Source organism: Drosophila bipectinata, chromosome 3L (genome assembly GCF_030179905.1).
Source record: "Drosophila bipectinata strain 14024-0381.07 chromosome 3L, DbipHiC1v2, whole genome shotgun sequence".
Taxonomy (NCBI): domain Eukaryota; kingdom Metazoa; phylum Arthropoda; class Insecta; order Diptera; family Drosophilidae; genus Drosophila; species Drosophila bipectinata.
This window is the reverse complement of record NC_091738.1, coordinates 16,828,334-16,843,291: the sequence shown is the minus strand read 5'-3', so window position 1 is coordinate 16,843,291 and position 14,958 is coordinate 16,828,334.

Here is a 14,958-nt window from a genome sequence, read left to right as displayed (position 1 = left end):
CGCACACAAATCAACATAAATCAGCTAAATCGTCAGGATACAACACACTTACACACACACACACAGGACACAGGGTAGGGCTGGTAGGGGGTGGTAGGTGAAACCGAAGCACTGTATTAGTAGTAACACACGAGGGCTGAGCTGCAAGCACAGGGCTGGCGTGCATAGAGTGCACTGACAACTGACTACTGACTACTGGCTGGATCTCATGGCGTATGCGTAATGCAGCTGATGGCCAAATCTGTTTACCCATGACTGAGCAAATTTTGACTGGGCAAACTTCATTTTATCCAGCTGCCTCATCACTGAAATTGAACTTGATGTTTGGCATATGTAAGCCCACCCAGATGGCGGCCCTATCACAAATATTACATCATAATCTCGGTGCGCTCAGCTGTAATTAAATTGGGATCAGCATATAATTACTAATAATAAATACACCTGTTCATGTGGTTGAAATGATGACACTGCGAGTGAATAATATTATTGAATCATTTCGAATGCAAAAATATTACTAATGAGAGGCTGTAATGAAGAGGAAATTATTTACGTGCTGAGGGTATAACCAAATATAGCCATATATAAAGACTGAAATCTAAAGCTTAAACAGATTTATCCTCACAGGCCTCTATTATTGCAACCTCAGGTGTTCGATCGACATTTATTTCATTTTATTGCATTATTTTCGACGACGCAAGCCAATTTATGATTAAAGCCAGCTTAAAACGATGAATCGAATAAGATTTAAATGACACGATATCTCGGCAATCCCAATGTATCTCCTGCTGTCATATGCAGTAATGGCTTTTAAAATATATATCGCCAGCCATTAAATACATTTCCGTTCGGGGACCGGGCACACACACGTCCTCGCTGGCTACGCTGGGATACACGGAGAGTTAGCACACAAAACCGGTTGGCAAATGGACATCCAGGCGGCCATTTTGTGGCCACAGGACAATGATGTGGGAAGGCCCAGCGAAGACTGTGAAAGAACGGCCAGGCCAGGACGAGTCCTTTTGCCAGGACGATGTCAACCAAGTTGACTTTTCGATGCGCACTGCTGATTTTTTTTAATAAGCATAAATTTTGGCACGTAAAGCAATATGGGTAAGCCGCAAGCACACTCACACACATACATAGAGTCAGTCAGACTAACACCCATACACGCCCAGTTATGGCCACCAGCCACTTGCCTCTTGCCACTTGGCCCATGTCCCTTGAAGGGCGCAAATTGATTGAGTCTGCCGTTGTCATTTGTCGCTGTGGCGGTCCCCCAAAATTTATGAAAATGAAATGCCACGCAGCGCTTTTCCGCTCTTCCGCTTTTCCGCTTTCAGCTTTCAGCATTCGGCTTTCGGCACGTGTGTGTATGTGTGGAATCCTGGCTCTTTTTAAGGAGAGCTGGGCTGCGTCAAATTAATGAAACACATGCAGAGTCGCGTAATTTGTCATTTCGGCAAATTTTTGAATTATTTAAACGGAAATCTTAACGTCAGGCAGCCAAACAAAATGTGCGTCGCGATTTATGCGATTCCTCTCGTCGGTGAATGTGATTTCAAATGTGGGATGCGGATGAGGATGTAGCCAGCGAATTCTATACTGTGACTGTGACAGCAATATATGGCGTTTTAAAGACGCCGCATGAAATTGCCAACCGAAAAATGCCAGCCAAAGCACACAATTTCCATTTACGCCCGCCTTTAGTCGGTGTCGCTTGCGAGCGGTGCTTTTCCATTCGCTGTTTTGGTTGGAGTTGTATGCACTACCCATACCCAGTAGCTATAAGATAGATATTGCATTTAATAAAACAAAGTTCCAATTATTATAGTAACTACTATCATAATTTAATATTCAAAAAACTTTGATTTAATATTTTTATAATAAAGCTTAAAAATGTAACATACTTTTCAGTTGTGGAAGGCATATCCCGAGTCACTGGATATCCCGCTGGTTTGGCATTTCAACAGCTCTGGAGCATTGTTGCTTGTTTCCATTTGCTTTTATGCGCCCGAAAAATGTTGGCTTTGGACAAGGACGAGAATGAGAACGCAGTGGCAGGAGGTAGGATGTTAGGATGGCTGGATGGCAGGATGGCTGGTATGGTGGGGAGCTAAAGGCGGGATGTGAATGTTGCTTGGCTTAATAGAAACGTAACAGCGTACAATTGCTGGCTGCCGCCTAATGGGGCACGCACACCCCAAAGCTAAAGCCCACACACATACTGACTAACACACACTCCCACACATGAACTCATGCATGCGGCTGCTGCCAAAAAATGCTGCCTTATCTCATTTGAATGCGCCTTGAATACTGCGCGTTAGTTGCTCTGCTTTCTTTTCTTTACGCTTTTTTTTTGGCTCCTTTGGCTGCTGTGCGATTTCGTTTTGGCATTTGTTTTCATTCGCAACGATATTTGGTGCTGTTTTGCATATTTTTGCCATAATCTGTATTATCGACGACTGCTATAGCAGCACCAGCACCAGTAGCAGAAGCAGCAGCAGGAGCATCTTCAAGTTGAAGCTAAATTATGGGGAAATTGTTTCCTTCTGCCTTCCGAGATATTGTTTATGCAAGAGGGTCTGCCGGAAGCCCCCATATGGCATACTAATTGGTCTGAAAGCAGACAACGAGGACAACTGAGACAGCCACAAAGGAGAAGACCTATTGCCGCTAACAAATATTAAATATTTCCTTAGCCGCCTGAAAATGTCACTCTTAATTGGGTAACTTTACATACATATACTTGTGTATATCTTTGGGAATACTTTTGCGAGGCCAAAAGAAAATTCATTCCGCCAGCTACTTTCATTTTATTTATTTATTTTTCTTTTTATATATGTATATATATAAATTTTATATATGTATATATATATTTTATTTGACTTTCTTCTCTTTTCGGGGCAGTGCGGATTCTCTTATTTCGTTTCCTTTTTTGGTCTTGTTTCATTTCGTTTCTGTTCTTTTCGGTTGTGCTCTTTTTTCGGGTCACTTATGCAAACAAAGTTATTAATTACACTTGCCGCTAGTTGGGGCGGCTGCTGCTACAGCTTCTGCCTCTGCCTCTGCGACTGCTCCAGCCTCTGCCACTGCGGCGGCCCAAGGACAAATTAAGTGGTCACCAGTGCAGAGTGGCAGTGGAAAGTTGAAAAGCGTTGAATAAAAAAAATGGCTACGGCCGAAAAATGACCGCGACCGTAGCCATTGGCCATCGACAAATAAAACGTAATGCCAGCTACAAATTTGACCTAAAAAGATAAATACTTTTGCAAAAGTTTCGGCCAGGGCTTTGCCGCTTGCCGCCAGCCGCCTGCCGCTTGCCGCTGTTCATTTTACGTGTCGGGGAGCACACGTTGCGTATACGTCATGGCCGATTGCCCGCGTTCACGTTACGTATACGCCACCTAGTTCAGTTTTTGTTTTCATCCGCTATTGTTGTTTTTGTTATTGTTATTGTTTTTGATGTTGTTGTTTCTTTTGTTACTTCGCTTCTGGTGTTGTTTTAAATTTATGTATCTAAATTGCTATGGAACTATGGAACAGAGCCGGGAGCCGACCATTTTGCATGGCCATAAATCGCAGGCGGGCCAGGAAAAAAGCAGTTACAGCCGAGCAGAGCAGAGTGCGCTAAAAATAAAATGCGAGTAAATAATTTGCACTGCGTCATGTCAGAAATTTTAAACACATAATTAACCGCTTATTTAACCCTTCTGTTTGGCCCGGTTCATTCCCTTGTTGCCTGTCGTCCGTCTCCTGCCGCCACTGCGCCAGATTACTCTGCCTCTGGTAGCATCCAAGGCTGAGGTACGGACTGGGATGGAGGGCTGGTGCTGGTGCTGGTACTGGTGCTGGGGCCACATGAGAAGCGCTGGAAATTCATTAAAGTTGTCTATGCTCGGGGCGTTCGCAGAACGACAATCGGGGCCAGCCCCGCAACAATGCCTTTTTCTGGGACTGGGCCAGTAGGGGCAATGACGACAACGACAACGACAATGTTCGAAACAAAAGCGAAACAAAAACACCAACAGCAACAGCAATAGCAACAGCAACAGTGTTGGTGTTGGTAATGGTTGGGAAGGCGGCACAAGGGGCGTGCCCTGCCATATTTCCATTTGTAAAACAGCAGGAGCAGGAGCAGGAGCTAGAGCCAGCGCCAGAGCCTGAGCAGAGCTGCGACAGGACACAGTTAGCCCCGAAGACAGTGGACCTCTGATCGGAATACAAATTTCCCCGCCACTATACCATAATGGAGATAATTTATTTAACTCAAAATGAAGCGAGTTGATTAGGAGAATATTTGGCAAGTGTTTCGAGGATTTCATTTACATTTCAATGAATTGCTAAAATTAACTACAGAAATCGGTGGAGATTTCAAAACAATGGAAAGGCTCTTCATGACAAATTGTTGGTTTTTTTGTAAGAGGTTTGAATGCTTTAAAACTGAATAAAATTACTTATTAATATATAAAAGGATTTATTTCAATCCACTGTGCAGCATAAGCAATAAATGTGTCTCTATGTCCATGTGAGTGCCAACTCTCTGCATGGGATAGGAAGGCGTTGAGAGGATGTTTTCCCATTTTCCTTTGCCGTTTCCATTTCATACCATCCCGTCCCATACCATAGCATCCCCTATTCCCACGACCCACCTAGAGAGATACCCAGCATGTGTTGGCTGCCGGTTCTGGGCCATCTTTTAATGTGCCATACACCTAACTCCGACATGGCCCGTTTCATATACCAATTTCATGATGATCATCAGCGGCAGGAGCTGGAGCAGTAGCACGACCGGCACTAGCAGCGGGATTGCCAGTGCCAGCTGCCGCCTCTTGATGGGTGGGCGTGGCAAGGACATGAACGCCTTGGCGCGCACTTAGCAGCTGGACATGGTGAAAAATGCATGTGCACAGCCATGACAAAAAAAATGGAGAATAGCACACAAATGTAGACGACAACAACATTTTTTTTTTTTTAGCCCTGTCAATGAAGCTAAAGATGGCCAAAACAACAACAAAAAAAATGGCTAAAAACAGAAACACAAGCGAAAAGAGCAAAACAAAACAGGGAAAAAATATCATTTTAGTTGGCACATTTTTTGTTGTTGTTGCTGGTGCTGTTAGTGACCGACCCGCCCAGAAGTATGCTATGCTGCGGGAGCAAAAAAAAAATCGTGTTCCAAAGAGCAGGAAGTGCAAATGTTTCTTTCGCTTTTCGCATGTTTCGTCCTTTTGGCCTGTTACTGAATTATTAGTGTGACCCAAGCACACACAGACACAGGCACAAAAACCAAATGGCGCCAGAACTTTTCGCTAGTTTCGCTTTCTGCCATTTTGCATTTTTAAAGTGGCGGCGACAAAGAGCCAGAACTCCCAGAGCTGCGAGCCCCACTGAACCCCGAATAATTTTCATATCCCAAGTGTCAGTTCTGGGTTTTTTTGGCGAGTCCCCTCCCCGCCCAGAAATCGCGTAATGGGCGCGGTCCTTGGTCCTGACTGTTGCTTACTTTGTTGTTGGCCAGCAGCTGACGAGCCATTAGCGTGGAAATTGGCTCCTCTAGCCCTGCCGCGGAAAACTTTCAGCCGTACAACAACTAAAACTGAAACTGAAACAGAAACAGCAAAGGCGGGTGGATATTGGACGGGGCAGACAGGGGCAAGGGGTCGTATACATAATTTCGCCAGTGCTGCATGAATTTTTAAACCACCAAGTTGCGAAGCGCCCAAAAGGGCAGGTAGCGCACCCAAAAAAAGGAACAAAAAAAAAATATAAAGAAAAGTGAGAAAAAAAAAGCAAAGTAAAAATCCAAGAGCCAAGTAAAACATAAATGGCAACACTTATTAATGTTTGAGCAGGCAAAGGCAAAGCCAAAAGCAACAAGAAAAACATTGAGAGCTTACAGCGCAAGCGTTTGCCCGGGAATTTCCTGAAAAGCCAACTGACACCGCGAAACAGAGAGAGAGAGAGTGAGAGTGAACGGTGCTTCTGCTGTCAGGATGCTGCAGACATTTCTCCGTCTCTCTACTCTGGCTCGCTCTCTGGCTCCCCCATCTCTCTTTGTTGTGCGTTTGGCGCTTTTGTGTCTGCCCAAAAATCGTCACCCCACCCCACCCCACTCCCCCCCTCTTTCATCTGTTTGCTTTGTAGATTTCAATCTTGTGTGCGTGTGTGTGTGTGCGACTGTTTGTTTGTTTGTCTGTGTGCACTTTCCTTACACCTTACGACCAAACAATTTCCCACGCACCACGCACTCAACTTAATTTTTGTTGCAACATTATATTTTGGTAGCAACCATCCACACACCGCCGCCCGGGCGCCTCCCCGCCAGCGCCATATTGCGTATGCCTTGCGCTTAATCTGAGGTTAAATACATGTGTTAGTTTGGATGAAAGCAGCCACCTGGAGAGGGGGGAGGAGGAGGTAGGTAGGTAATGGTAGGATGGGGCTTTTTGTTTCGGCTGTTGTTGTTGTGGTTGCCATTTTTATTTTTACTGTTATTGTACGAGTATGCGTGTCTCTGGCTCAGTGTGTGTGTGTCTGCGCCATTTTCATTTTATATGCTGCTTAGCTTTCAGTGCGTGACCTTTTCTTTCATTTTTACATTCACTTGCCATCAGCATTGTTATTGTTGTTGTTGTTGTTGTTGCTGCTGCTGTTCCCTTGTTCGTATTTCTTATTTTTTTTTTATATTTTTTGGCTCCTTGTGTTTCTCAGTGTGTGTTTGTGTGTGTGAGCATAATATTTTCCTTTTTTGCGCCTCATTGCAGGCGAACCACAAAATCTGCTTTTGTATATCTGGCGTCTTTGAAGCAGTAGCAGCAGAAGCAGCAGCGGCAAAGATCTTATACAAATTAGCATAATGGATTTTTTTTGTCAAAGTGGCGTCGTCGTCTCCTTCGTCGCCTTGGCTTTTGTAAAATCAACACACCGGCCCTGTCAGGCCCGGCCCACCCAACCGACAGACCGACCATCCGCTCGGCATCCGCTCCTCTCCCATGTAATTTGCGGTTTTGCGTCCCTAATCACGATATGTATTCACATTTGCCTAATCATTCGGCTTAATTAATTGGCCAGGTGAGCTGGGCCGGCAGCAGGAAGCTCCACCGCAAACCGTTTTATTTTCCTTTTTTCCGGCCCCGGCCCGTCCCGTCTCGGCTCCTAGGGGGCGTGGGCCGGGTAACATTTTAATTTATTAAAATCAAAATGTTTGAGCTCCGATTTGCGATTGAGTCGACCGCAGTTCAATTAGTCTAATGCGGTCTCTTTTGGTTCGATGCTCTTTGAGGGGAATGCTTATCATTGGTTTCCGAAATTAAAAAGTGAAATTGAAAGGGAATGCTTTTGATTGTTTGCTAAGGTTGGCTTATTAACAGTTTTTCTTATTTGCTTTTTGTGTTGGGATCATTCTATAATATCTTAATGTACGCTATAACGGTCTATACAAGAAGTTGGCTTTAATTCTCTTGATGGCGATAGACAGATCTCGATGCCCATAGCGTTACTCAAATCGTGAAACCCATCACTATGGTTAGATCTCGATGCCCATCTCGTTAGTTAGATCTCGATGACCATCTCGATAGTCAGATCTCGATGCCCATCACTATATTTAGATCTCAAAGCCCATCGCGATAGTCAGATCCCGAAGCCAATCGCGAAAGTCAGATCTCGATGCCCAAGCCAAGCTTTTATCGACATATCGTGTTTCATCAAACATTGCACATCATTGCTCATCGCTAAAAGTAGTAAAATTGTCCATTAATATAGTTTTAAGTAATTGACTAAGTCTTATATTATCAATGTAATATGAATATTAAAATATTTGTAATTATGTAGGGATATAACGATGTCCCTGGAGTAAAACACCAACACTTTCCTTATTCTAGTTTATTTATTATTCTTGACTAGATCCGCTTCGGATCGCTGCTGGTGTTCGACTGACTCCGCTCTCAACTCGTGATCAGCATCAACCCTCATTGCTCGCTGAAAGAGCAATGAGAGCGATGAGAGCACCAGAGAGAGAGAGCCAGAACCGACAACCGCCAACGACACCGACTTACACTAACAGTTTACAGTTATACAATACACTTATAGCTAATATATATATACCCTAAGTAGCAATCCTGCTACAATTCGGCCGTCCTGACATTTAAAGATCCCCTGATCTTGTGATATTTTACAATTGATTCTTACATCTATTTGACTTAGATACTATTAATTATTTATTTACAAAAGTTTACATAATATTTGAGCTTTATCTTCGTTTACCTATCCAATGTTTAATGTTCTGACTACTCCAAACACCTTGATATGGAATACGTGACAATTGAAAACCTTCAACATCTTTAATTAAATACCTGTCATTGCCTAAAATTTTGTCTATTACAAATGGACCCTTATGTTTGGGTATTAATTTTCTTGCAACGCCTACAGTACAATCAAAATTCTTAACCACGATATAATCTCCTACCTTGTATTTTGAACTCGCTTTCCTTTTTTCATTGTAATTTCTTTCATTGTTTTTCTGCAACTTTGTTTGACACTCTGTTCCTTTTTTCCTAATTTCGTCTAAATTCCTAACATTATCAGTATTATCTAATTCTTCTAACTTTTGCCTTAATTCATCTATAATTTTTCCTTTTTGTGCAATTCCAAATAACATTTTGCTCGGCATTTGCTCAATGCTTCTCTGCTTTGTATTGTTCAATGAAAACTCAACATCCTCAATAACTGTATCCCAATGCAATCCCTTTTCTGAGTCTGCCAATTTCGCTATCATCGGTCCTAATATTCGATTAATTCTTTCCACCTGCCCATTAGCTTGAGGTGACCCTGTTGCTATTTTTACGTGCTTAACATTATATTCTTCGAGAAATTTTTGAAAATCCTCAGATGTGAAACAACTGCCCCTATCCGAGACGATACACGTCGGTCTACTATATGATCTAAAATAATCTTTCAATGCTATAATAACTTCCTTTGTATTTGTTGTTTTTGTTGCATATAACCTAACATATTTTGTAAACCCGTCTATGACGACAAAAAGATGTTTATTTGCCCTTCCCTTATCCACTGGCCCGTAGTGATCAATATGTATGATCTCAAATGGTACATTCCCTTTCGGAATGCTGTGTAATAATCCTTCTCCTTTTCCTGACTTTGGTGAAAACGCTACACACCTCAAACAATTATCAATATGCCTAACAACTTTCTCTTTCATATTTGCAAACCAATACGTCCTAACAATTGCATCCATAACCTTATCTCTACCTAAGTGACCTAACTCATTGTGATATTTATACAGTATCTTGTCTTCCATTTCTTCTGGAACATAAAACAACAATTTTCCATCATTTGCTTTCCTATACACTACTCCATTTCTCATCTCAAACATTTTGTCATCTTCTTTTTCTAACCTCATTCTAATTTTCTTTAACTTTTCATCTTTCGCTTGGCATATAACTAAATTGTCTTCAAAATTCACCGTTTCTACTACACATATGTTCGTATTCCTACTTAAGGCATCTACATGTTGCATAAGCTTTCCTGCCTTATGAACTAACTCAAAATCATATTCAAGTAACTCTAAAGCCCACCTCGCAATGCGAGGGTTAAGTTCTATTCTGTTTAACGTCAATGTCAATGAATTACAATCAGTAACAATTCTAAACCGCCTACCTTGCACATAAATTCGGAACCTTCGTAGAGCATAAATAATGGCTAACGTTTCAAGTTCAAAGCTATGATATTTTGCTTCATCCTTCGTTGTAGCTTTAGAAAAATAAAATATAGGATGCAATTTCTTATCCTCTTTCCTCTGTAATAGTACTGCACCAAAACCATGTGCACTTGCGTCTGTATGTAGTTCTACTTCATCCTTATAATAATATAAACCTAATACCGGTGCTTCTATGAGTTTCTTCTTTAGCATTTCAAAACAATCTAACTCTTTTTCTTCAAACACGAATTCGCAATCTTTTTTCAACAAATCATATAATGGTTTTGCAATCCTCGAAAAATCCTTTATGAATCTTCTAAAATATGAACACAATCCTAAAAAGCTTCTAACTCCATGCACTTTATTGGGGACTGGAAAATCTCTGATGGCTTCAATTCCTTTATCGTTTGCTTGTATTCCTTTGCTCGACACCAAAAACCCTAAGTACTGAACACTCGCTTGTAAAAACTCACATTTATCCATTCTTAGTTCTAATTTGTTCCTTGCTAATCTTTCGAAAACTTCTTTTAGTACACTCAAATGCTCTTCAATTTCTTTACTTGCGATCATAATATCGTCCATGTATATAACCACTTTTCCTTCTCTTATCATGTCTGCAAAAATCTTATTGATAAATCTTTGAAACACCGCCGGTGCGTTTTTTAGGCCCATTGGCATCCGCATAAATTCGAACTGTCCTAACGGCGTCATAAATGAAGTATATTTAATTGATTCGTTCTCAACAAATACATGAAAGTATCCATGTTTAAGGTCTAATTTCGAAAATATTGTCTTATTTACTAATGTGTCCAATAAATCATCAATTAAAGGTAGTGGATAATTATCTTTAATCATTGTCTTATTAAGCTTTCTGTAATCCACACATAATCGCAAATCACCTGTTTTTTTCTTGACTAACACTATTGGAGATGCATATTCTGATTCGCTCGGCCTAATAATTCCCTCTTTTAAATACTCGTCTAATATGCTCTGTAACTTTTCTCTCTCTGTATACGCTAACCGTCTCGGAGAACTACTAAAAGGTTTCGAGTCCTCCAACCTCAGCTTTATTTCACACTTAACCTCTGGTTCCCTTGGCCTTTGTTTATTGACATAAAAATTTTCTATAATTTTAATAAATTGCTGTCTAACCTTATACTCAACTTGTTCACCAATTTTGTATTCTACCGATTCATCTTCAATATTAATATTCATCAATTCTTTTTCCACTTCATTTATGTCGAATTTCGTTGCTTCTTGTAACCTAATTGCATTTCTAATCTTTTGTTTAACATTAACATCACTAACTATTTGCTCTTCATCACTAACATCATAACTGTCTTTAACATTTTCTAAATTTTCTACCGTAACCATCTTCAAGGTGTCAAGGTTCAGATTCAAATCACATGCTTCCATAAAATCTCTTCCCAGAACTACATCATGACTCATAGATTTGTTTGCCACAACAACTAAATGAAAATGTACTTTATTAAATTTTTTCTTTATATAACATAATATTCTGCCATAAGTTTTCAAATAACTTTCATTTATTCCATGATATGAACTTAAAACTGGCATTTTACAAATATTTTCTGGTACTTTAGATATTTTGATAAACGAAATTGGGCTCCCTGTATCTATGAGGCATTGTGTAATTAGTCTGGTGTTAGTGTTATTCTTAAAGTAAATTTCAAAATACCTTACATAAATGCTCTTGACCTCGCTCTTAACTTTGTTCTTTAGGCACTTCGCCACAAAATGTCCCATCTCGCCACACGCATAGCACGATCCTTTCTCTCGTCTTGGCTTCCTGCACTCCTTCGCCCAATGTCCTTTAGCATTGCAATTATAGCAACGCGTGTCCTTGCTGTCCTTCTCGTTCTTGTTCTTTGTTGCATCCTTTTTGTCGCCATTATATTTAGGCAACTTCACCTCCGCAAATGCACGTTTGATGTGTGCAATATTTTCAAAGCACTGAATATGTGCCTGATTTTGAAGCCCTTGATTAGGGATTCCTTCAATGATACGACTTATCATCTCCTCTGTATCTATGTCGATTCTCTGGCCAAGCATCACTTTATCGTCCACGTAACTTCCAAAACTTTCACCGGAACTCCATTTCCGGTTCTCGAATTGACGCCTTGCTTCTAACCTTGAAACTTTGTCCGAAAACATTGAAATTAGCTCACCGGTTAACTCATCCAGCTGTAGCATGATGCGGTCAGGGTTCGCATGTAGCCACACGTTTGCCTTTCCTTTGATTTTACTAATCATCAGCATTTTAATGTATTTTCCACTAACTCCATAAATGCTTGCAATATTTTTCATTTGCGTAATCCATTTTCGTGCGCAAGTTTTGCCCGAAAAATCACTCACAACTTGTGTTGCCATGCCCAATGCAATGTCGATGCTTGGGTTGTGAAATTCCAAAAACTCCGACTTTGCAACGTTGCCTCTTTTCACTTCTTCAGTGGCGCCTTCTTTTGCGCCGCTTCTGCCGGTTTCATTCCTGTCATTGCGTGCATGATCTCCATCTTTGTCTTCTCCCTCGCCGCCGTCGCTGTTGTTGTTTTCGTCGCCGTCGTGATCGTTGTTTCTGCCGCCATCGCTGTTGTTGTTTTCGCCGCCGTCGTGGTCATTGTTTCTGCCGCCATCGTTGCTGCTGTTTTCGCCGCCGTCTTTGCTGCTGCTCTCGCCTCCATTTTTGCTGTTTCTTCTGTCTCCGTCCTTTCCGCTTTGATCGCCGCCAACTTTACTCTTATTTTTATCGCCATCTTTTCCTTTAGTTCCACCTTCGTGTTTGTCGTTTCCTTCGCCTCTGACTTTTTCGTTTTCTTGGACTCCAGCTTTGTCGTTGTTGTTGCCTCTGTCTTCGTCGCCATTATCGTTGTCATTTTCTTGGCTTTCTAATTCCAGATCCTCTTCATATTCGTCTTTATCGTTGTTTCCATCGCCGTCTTCGTCTTGATTCCTAATTGCTTCCAGATAATTACGCGTTTCCGTTGACATTTTATCCAAACGTAATATTAATTCGCTCTTCGTTCCCGTTGTTGGTAGCCGTAACGCACTTAACCACCGTTTTAATTGCGCAATTGATGCGTTGCTAACATCCATTTTGATTATAATTAATTGTCATTAATTGTTTATTTGGCACGAGATCGGCCCACTTCTGATTTTGTAGGGATATAACGATGTCCCTGGAGTAAAACACCAACACTTTCCTTATTCTAGTTTATTTATTATTCTTGACTAGATCCGCTTCGGATCGCTGCTGGTGTTCGACTGACTCCGCTCTCAACTCGTGATCAGCATCAACCCTCATTGCTCGCTGAAAGAGCAATGAGAGCGATGAGAGCACCAGAGAGAGAGAGCCAGAACCGACAACCGCCAACGACACCGACTTACACTAACAGTTTACAGTTATACAATACACTTATAGCTAATATATATATACCCTAAGTAGCAATCCTGCTACAATTATTTTCTTTAAGAAAACTTTTTTTTTTATTTTCTTGAGAAAATTGTACTTATTTTCTTTAAGGAATTTAATTTCATGTAGACCTAAATTAAGTTTCCTAGAACTTAAATCTTAAGAACTTTTATCTTTTCTTTAAAGATTATCTTTTCAATAAACTCCTTTATATACTTCTGTAAATTCAATTTACCATATTCCCCCATAAATATGGGCAACCTTTCGGATTAGCATCATAAATCAGCATTCACATTTATCTTGTCCGCCGTGAAACTATAACTATGTACATGTTAGCCAGACTAGAGTCTGTGAGCTAGTGGGTAAGAGTATCATAATTCTTCGGCCCCAAAATTCATACTATAAATATGCAAAAGCATTGCTTTCATTAGATGCATCCGACCTTTTTCCCGCCTGTCGGCTATAAATTCTCATTAATAAATCAAGTGAAAAATCAAAAGTGTCTCATAATAAAAACTAATATATGGCTGCGTAAACAAACACACGTAAGGCGCACACATACACCTACCACAGTGGAGATATCAAGCATACGCATTGTTGTACAGGTGTGAAAAGTGTGAGCGGGAGAGAGACTCCCCCGAGAGAAAGAGAGAGATACATCCGAGAGCGAGAGAGGAGAGGAGAGTCTGCACAGCATTCGCGTCTGCTGGCTGAGATAATCAGATGGAGCTTTGTTAAAGTGATAGCTGCAAAGTGAGAGACTCCGCTCCGTGTTACCACTCTCTGTTGGCCAGGTTAGCGGCCCTTGCACGCGATGTTGTATTTGAGTTATGACGTCATTAAAGCGCACAGCCTCACCTTGTTCAAATATGGAATAGCCAGCTCCCCTTGAATCCACCTCCGCCCTTCGTATCCGTCCCTCTATTCGTGGCATCTGTGAGATGTCGCCGCTGGTTGCCATGTTTTGTTTGTTTGGCCGCCCTATAGCATATATACCTATAAAACCCATATATCCACATACCTGTGTGTGTGCGTTTGAATTATTTGCGCGTTTTTACTCATATTTCCTGGCATTTTATCACTTTGGTAGCAAAAACCCTAAGCATACTTTTTGGGCTATGCGTGCTTGGGACCGTTTGTCATGCATTTTTCATATTCAGCAGCGGTAGCAGCACCAGTAGTAGTAGTAGTATTGTGTAGAAGCAATATCACCAGAACCAGAACCAGTACCATCACATAGCATATAGGACTTGAGGACTCAGGACATGGCACACAAAATGTCAACGTCGCCACTTGAACAACAATAACAGCTCCACCACCATTCAAATATGTCCCAGCCAGTCATTCCCGCTCACACTTTGCGCCATCTCATTCACACTCCCATCCCCAATCTCCATTCCCATCCTGTGGCAGTGTCGTCCTGACATTTGTTTACATATTTATGTCAGTCAGTTGGTCGCTAGGTTGCCTAGCTCCTGGCTCCATCTCCTATTTCCCAGCTGCCCGTGCCTGTATCTCTCCAGTGTGGCTTTGGCTTTGGCTTCAGTTCACTTCATTTCACATCTCGCAGTCGCCGCTTTTCCTTTTCTGTGTTTGCCTGCCATTCACTCTCGCCCGTTGGCTGTCTTAACTGGGTCCTGGCGTCGGTCCTTCATCCCCTCTTCTGTCACTCCTGCAGCCTGTAGTGCCGCCTCCTCCTCCTCCTACTTTTCCAGCTCGTGGTCTCTTGTCCTACGGCTGGTGTTGGTCCTGGTCCTGGTGTCCTTTGTGTGTTTGCTTTGCCTCACTTTAGAGGGCTTGCACTTGGAGAAAAATA